Genomic DNA, 7,583 nt, shown 5'->3' on the forward strand with positions numbered 1-7,583 from the left:
AAAAAAGTTCAATGTATGAAGTTTAGTGAGCAAATTGAAAAAAAATTGAAAGTACGATGAGTGAAATAGGAGAGAGGATAAAGTTTACTGAATAAGCATATAATTTACCCAATATAAAATTTTATATAAATTTTATCTATCATAGATTCGAACAAAAACAACCTTGAATGAACCTAGCCTTCTATTCTGCTTAATTTTGCGTAAGGCACGTGGATTCCATTTTGTCAACTTACAGTATTACAGGTACAACCCGTAGGCCTTACCTTCTATTCTCGGTCAACAAATCATCCCCCATCACATTCTCGTCTACCTTCATTCCGCCAAGTCTTCTTCGATAAACACTCCCTGCCGGAAAAACTACCATTTTTAAATTTGATGGGAAAATAATTTATTCCAAAGTTTATATATTTTTTTAAATTTAATCTCTTAATTCTTTTAGTCAACATTAGGAATTCAAATAGCGGTCAGATAACAGTATCGCGATTGCTATATCGGGGTCACGACGGCATCCAAGATCACTATCGTGAAAAATAGTGGTGTGCAACGGAATCACACTAATAATGACCGGCTGTTGTCGTAATTTAACAGATAACGGGCAACAGCGACAATAACATACCTCTATTCCTCTATTTTCCTGCTATTTTATTGAAAAAATTCATTTTTTATTTTTTAAAAAAATCAACTTATTTGAAAAAAAATTCATAACCGCAATGACCGTGATAACTGTAATGACTGCAATATTACGCCTATGAAACACAACACCACTAAAAGCACAGCTACAACCGAAATTTAAATCCCTGGTCCACATTAGTATACGTAAGTACTTGGCCACTTTTCTTTTTTAGTTTTTTCTATGATACACTCTCTGATATTAATAAAATATCAAATTAATACATCATTAAAATGATAACAAAATTCAAATTCAGGCATTAATGTAGATCCAAAAAGGTGTAAGGACCTATTTGATAAATTATATTAAGATTAGGGACTAAAAGCTGCTTTATCCCTTTATATTTAATTATCCCCAACCTTACCTGTCCACGACATATTTCCATTTTCAAGCTTTAAAGCACTAAAATTTAAAATTTATATATACTTAAATATACGTGTATATGTTTGTATTTTTGTTTGTGTTTTTGTATATAATATATATAGGGAGAGCGAGAGAGATATTCTATGGAAACTGTTTTTGCTTCCAAATCGAATCCGCCAAAGCTTCGTTATTTTCGATTTGATTGCTTTTACATATAGCTATTAGGGCTCTAAGCTCTTCGGGAAAAAAGTTCCCCCAAACACTTCAAAAAAATTCCCTTGTTTGGGATTGTTAATGGATTTGTTTCAAACTAAATCGAGTCCATCTTCGGGTTTTACGAAATCATCCGTTACGGGCGACTCCAATTCGCTTCAAATGGAAACCGGCTTTCGCTACTCTGTCTCCCCCGTTTCCTTAGGTGACGTTTGGTTCGCTGGAATGTTTATGAGGGAATTGAAATCTGTGAGGGAATTTGAATCTTTCAGGAATTGGAATCTGTCAAAAATTAGAATCCAATTCCATATTTTGTTTGGTTCGCAGACATGTCAGATGAATTTGATTTCAGTAATGTAAAATGATAGAATTGCCCTTCTTGTTTGTTTGCTTTATTTTAGTTTGTTTTACAACTTACATATAGTAATATATTATAAAAAATTAGAAAAATATTAAAATTTCATTTTATTGATTGATTATTCATTTCAATAAATTATAAAAATCATGTTAATAAACATCATAAGTTAAAATCATCGCAATCAAAATATGTTAATAAGTTACCAAAAGATAGAGTAATATTTCGATACATTCCAATCGGAGTATGTTAATTAGTAACAAAAAAATACCAAAAACTATTTTTATTCAATATATAAATTAGAAACCCGACCTGACACGACACAAAATAAAAAAAAATTATTTTTATTCAATAAAAACATTGACTTAATTGAAAAAAATTATATATAGAGGGGTATTACTGTAATTATTTCTAAATATATAAGGTAAAATTATATATATTTTTTGGGTCGGTCCGATTTTTTTCACCCTAAACCCGACCCGACCCGAACAAAATAAAGTTTCACCCGACCCGACCCGACCCGAAATAATAAAAAAATTATTTTTATTCAATAAAAACAATGAATTAATTGAAAAAAAATATATAGAGAGAGGGGTATTATTGTAATTATTCCTAAATATATAAGGTAAAATTATATATATTTTCGGGTCGAGTATTTTTCACCCTAAACCCGAACTCGACTCGACCCGAATATCACACTTAAAAAACCCGACCCAACCCGACCAAAATAAAGTTTCACCCGAGCCGACCCAAATATATGAATTAGAAACTCGACCCGACCTGAAATAATAAAAAATATTTTTATTCAATATATGAATAAGTTACCAAAAGATTGATGAGGGTAATATGGTCAAATTTAAATTCCCTCCAACAAAGGAATTGAATTCCATCCATTCTTGGATGGAATTCACTTTCACTCATTTGATGGAAAGTTGAAGCCATGAGGGATTCCAATTCCCTTGGAAAACTTGAACCAAACATGGGAAAGTGGTGGAATTGGATTCCAATTCCCCTAAATTCCAAGGGATTCCATCTAACCAAACGCCACCTTACAGTTGCTCGATGAAAAATTCGACGGTGTCCGTCGGTTAGAGAATGGAGAACGCAAAAATCGGATCGAAAATGTTGAAAAAATTAGGATTTGGGGGCGGTCCATGTGTGTGAAAAGACAAAGGGATCCTATACCAGGTCTAAGTCTTTGTAAACGGTTTGCCCCCGATCCCGGCCTGGACCAAAGACTTACCGTCGTCAGGACATGGGGGAATCAACGTTTAGAAGAGGCTGATCCTGAATTGAGTGAAATCATGGACAAGGAAAGGCAAAGGCAATACTTAGGAATTGAGCTTATTGCTTCAGAGAACTATGTATGTCGATCTGTGATGGAAGCTGTGGGAAGCCATTTAACAAACAAGTACTCTGAAGGAATGCCTGGAGTGAGGTATTATACGGGCAATCATTATATTGATCAAATCGAAACCTTATGTCAGGAACGTGCATTAGCAGCTTTTGATCTTTATTCCCAGAAATGGGGAGTCAATGTGCAGCCTTATTCATGTACTTAGCTAATTTTGCCGTTTATACTGGACTTTGATTGCCTGGTGATCGAATCATGGGATTGGATTCTGCATCTGGAGGGCATATGAGCCATGGATGTTATATTCCGAGTGGGAAGAAAGTATCTGCTGCTTCGATATTTTTTGAGAGTTTTCCTTACAAGGTGAATCCTGAAATAGGGTTCATTGATTATAATAAGATTGAAGAAAAGGTGCTTGATTATCAGCCCAAGATTCTCATTTGTGGTGGCAGTTCGTATCCTAGGGAGTGGGATTATGCAAGGTTCAGGCAAATTGCTGATAGATGTGGAGCTGTGTTGATGTGTGATATGGCTCATATTGGTGGTCTTGTGGCAGCTAAGGTTTGAACATTGTCTTGTTTAAATTAGTTATTGGTTTGATGTTTTGATTCGAATATAAAGGGTTTTCCCTGAGGTGAGGTTTCTTGTTCCTGTGGATAGTAATGGACTCGAGTTAAATTACTTATAAAAATTATTAACTGCTTCAATATCACATAGATTAACTTACAAGTAGCAATGTTGTTGGTAACTAATTACGTGATTAGTATTGTTTCTGTTCGACTGCCAAATATGCTAGCAATTAAACCACCACAACATTCAATCCTATGTGGCTTATCTCAACATAAACACACATGCTTGCATTTACATTTAATACAGAATGGAAAGGGAAATGAGGGGAAAGATTTACTTTACCCTTTTGAGATCTAGCTTAAGCTTTTGACTTGGCAAGAACAAATCCTGTCAGCCTTTGAACTTGCAAGGTCAAATAACACTTGTAACATAGTGAAGTTAATCCCAGGTTAAACCTATCTGAAAGGTTGTGTGAGATAAGACTGATTTATCATTTATTATCCTGAACCGTCTGACTAAAAGCCAAATAGATCTTCTAATCTTTCCATATTTTACAATTCCTTTACAACTTTGAGTTTATGAATTGTTAATACGTCAAACACATATGCATCGAGTTTATATACATATAAAAGTAGATTGACCTTTTTCATTTCTTCTTTTGGTTGGATGAGTCTAGTAATTTCTCTAAAAAAAGGATTTTTGGGAGACTGGTTATGGTGGAATTAATATTTTGACTGTTATTGTAGTAATAAAGCATATTAATTTGATACTTAGTGTCCCTGCCTTACCCTGAATACATACAGGGGACCACTGCTCGTTTGAATACATAGCTCTTGCTAGCTGATCCTTACACTTGTGAAATTCAAGCAATAGGCTGTTGATCTTCTACAAGGTGTAATTCCTTTTCAATTTTCTTAAATCTAGTTTGGAAGGGTCATTTGTGAACAAAATAACAGGAAATATTGTGAGTTTCATGCTTTAACTGCTAGAATTGTGAGCCAAGGTACTAGTTTAACTGTTCCTCCATACCCCAAAACAAAATTAGATATATTACATATGCCTTAATCCTTGAAATAATGTAATGGCTTTGACATATAATGGCTCTTCATGTTGATGAATTTTTCAGCATTTGCTTTTTCATGCAAGGCAATTTTGTGTTGTGCTTTCCTTACCAGCATGTTCACCCCTGTCCATTACAGGAATGTGCCAGTCCATTTGACTTCTGTGATATTGTTACTTCAACAACTCACAAAAGTCTACGGGGCCCAAGGGGAGGTATAATCTTTTTTAGGAAGGGTTCAAAATAAAGAAAACATGGCACGTGTCTCAGTAATGGTTATTCTACTGACCCGCTTGATTTCAAGGAAAAGATGAATTTTGCTGTTTATGCATCATTACAAGGGGCCCTCATAATAATCACATTGCTGCTCTTGTCATAGCATTGAAACAAGTGGCTACACCAGAGTTCAAAGCGTATATTCAACAGGTGAAGAAAAATGCTCAGGCTTTGGCATCTGCTCTGCTGAGGAAACACTGCAAGTTGGTTACTGGGGGCACTGACAACCACTTGTTGCTGTGGGATCTCAGTACCCTGGGCATAATAGGTTCTCCTATCTAGCCTGCTCAATATCACAAACATGCAGAGAGAACATATTAAATTTTCTTTTTGCTGGAATTAAGTTATTCCTTCATGTAATATCATTTGATTATATTAAAATTGCATATTTTCACTTTGAGACTAAATTGTGATCCTAGTCTTCTTAATGGCTTTCTTAACTTCATTTTTTCCCCTTTTCACTGGGCTGGCTCCTTCCCTTGATGCAAAATGTGACATCGGTTCTGAAATTTATCAAAAATCCCTTGTAAAGATCAAACTGTAGTTCATTACCATTCTTATCCTAGGATTCTTTTTTGCCATTTTTCATGGCTATATTTTAGAAGGGGAAAACATATAACAAAATGTGTCTGTGTTCTCCATTTAAAGAGTGTAGTAAGTTAATTCTTGTGGAAAAAAATATAGAAAGCCAATACTTAAATAATCTGAGTAGTGAAAATAGGCGATACTTCAATTTACAGACGGTTGGTTTTCATGAGAATCACAAGAGAAATAGAAAAATGAGCCAAATTGTTTCATATTTGTTCTATATATCCCCATAGGCATATGATGTTTTAACCTATTTGATTAATTTGTATAATTTATAATAATAATAATAATAATAATAATAATAATAATAAACCTATATGTTCAATTTTCACAGGGCATAATGCATTCCCTGACATCAACATATTCATGCTTACACTCTTTCTATAAATAACACCTTATGTATTCTGTTTCCCAGGCAAATGCTATGAGAAAGTTTGTGAGATGTGCCACATCACTTTGAATAAAACTGCTATATTTGGTGACAATGGTGTTATTTCTCCTGGAGGAGTGAGAATTGGTAAGAAGTATTCTTGTATTTTGTGTTGAAGAAATTTATATTTCTTTCTGACAGCTTCATAGGTCGCAATAAATTCTTATTTCCTGTTTGGTAAAGCACGTTTTTGTGGTCTGACATCATTGTTCTGACACAATATCAGTGAAATGAACCAATTGGTAACAAATGTGCTGGACTGTCATTAACCAGTTCTTTTAAATGAACTAAAATGTTCTATATACTGTGATAACGTATTTAGAATTGAGTAATTCATGAAGTTAGAGTGGTATCATAACTACCAAGTAGTTTGAATATTCATTGGTGTTAAAAACTTAAAAGAACATGCATTGTGTTTATGGCTCTTGCTTCTCTTCTGAACTAAAATGGTTTTATTGGGGATTGACATTTTTTAGACTCATATGATCATGACTTTGTGTTGATGCCTATGTAGTAGATATAGATGTTTTATACTTTTATTTAGCCCCATGAATTTAATTCATTTACAGTGGTCCACTGACTAGATTCTTTTATTTAATTGTCACCAAAATGCTTAATTTCCTAATTTTCTCTCAGGTACACCTACTATGACATCAAGAGGCTGTTTAGAGTTTTATTTCGAGATAATCGCCGATTTCCTATACACAGCAGCTGAAATCACTAGTTCCGTGCAGAGGGATCATGGAAAATCGCAGAAAGAGTTTATCAAGGGTCTTAACATTAATAAAGATGTTATCGATCTTCGTATTCGTGTTGAGACATTTGCTGCCCAGTTTGCAATGCCTGGATATGATTCTTGAAGATTTATAGGATGGCCTTTCCTCACGTTATATCGGTAATCAAAATTTATTTTTACACTTCCCCATTGAACTTGAGTAAAATAAATAAACTAGGTCAAACATTTCTGCATATGCTTACAAAAGAAAAACATTCTGTCAAATTTTATAAAAGAGTCTTCTCTTTTAAAATGTTGTAATAATATTCATATGCAACAGAAGTTCAGTCAGACTTGTTTCCATATTTGGTATTTTTAGTGTTTCGAAAAGTGTTCAACGGGTGTTCAGTGACAAATGTATTATTTAAAATACTAAGTTTGTGTGTTACTTGCTGCTGTTGTAAGAAAAATCATGTCTTTTTTAATTATTTTTGTTGATGTCTAATTAAGTGAAGAGGAAACAAAAGCTGAAAAGCTTTAGCTTTAAAGAGAGTAGAAATTTAGTTTTAAAGGGAAAGTAGACATTAAGTTAAATGAAGAAGACATTATTTGGGTGGCTTGCTCGCCGTGATGTTGAACTAAGTTTAACAAATGATAAAAAGAATGATTTTGTTTAATCAGTCACTGCTTTGATTTTGTCCGCCATATATTGATTTACAAGGTTCCGTTATTATTTTATGCCTTGAATCTTGGTGTTTTGTGTGTGCTATAGCAGTTTTTATCGAGGAAAACGCTTGATTGTGTTGATAAAGTGTCCCATTTTTTAATTCTTAATATTCCCCTATAAACAAACAAATTGGTAACAAAATAAAAACAAAAACAAAAAGGAAGATAAAGCAAGAGGATTGAGAAGGGGATTAATGTAGGGCAAAGTACCCTTGATTGTGGATCTAATAAGTACTTGCAAGAAGATTGGCACAAATGGAGGG

General features: G+C 33.8%; 1 pseudogene; it reads left to right on the forward strand.

The window, feature by feature from the left end:
* The first annotated feature begins 1,164 nt into the window (after nt 1-1,164).
* LOC120142449 lies at nt 1,165-6,756 on the forward strand (annotated as a pseudogene).
* Nucleotides 6,757-7,583: the final 827 nt, after the last annotated feature.

The sequence above is a fragment of the Hibiscus syriacus genome, unplaced genomic scaffold, assembly GCF_006381635.1.
Source record: "Hibiscus syriacus cultivar Baekdansim isolate YM2019G1 unplaced genomic scaffold, ASM638163v2 tig00110830_pilon, whole genome shotgun sequence".
Taxonomy (NCBI): Eukaryota; Viridiplantae; Streptophyta; class Magnoliopsida; order Malvales; family Malvaceae; genus Hibiscus; species Hibiscus syriacus.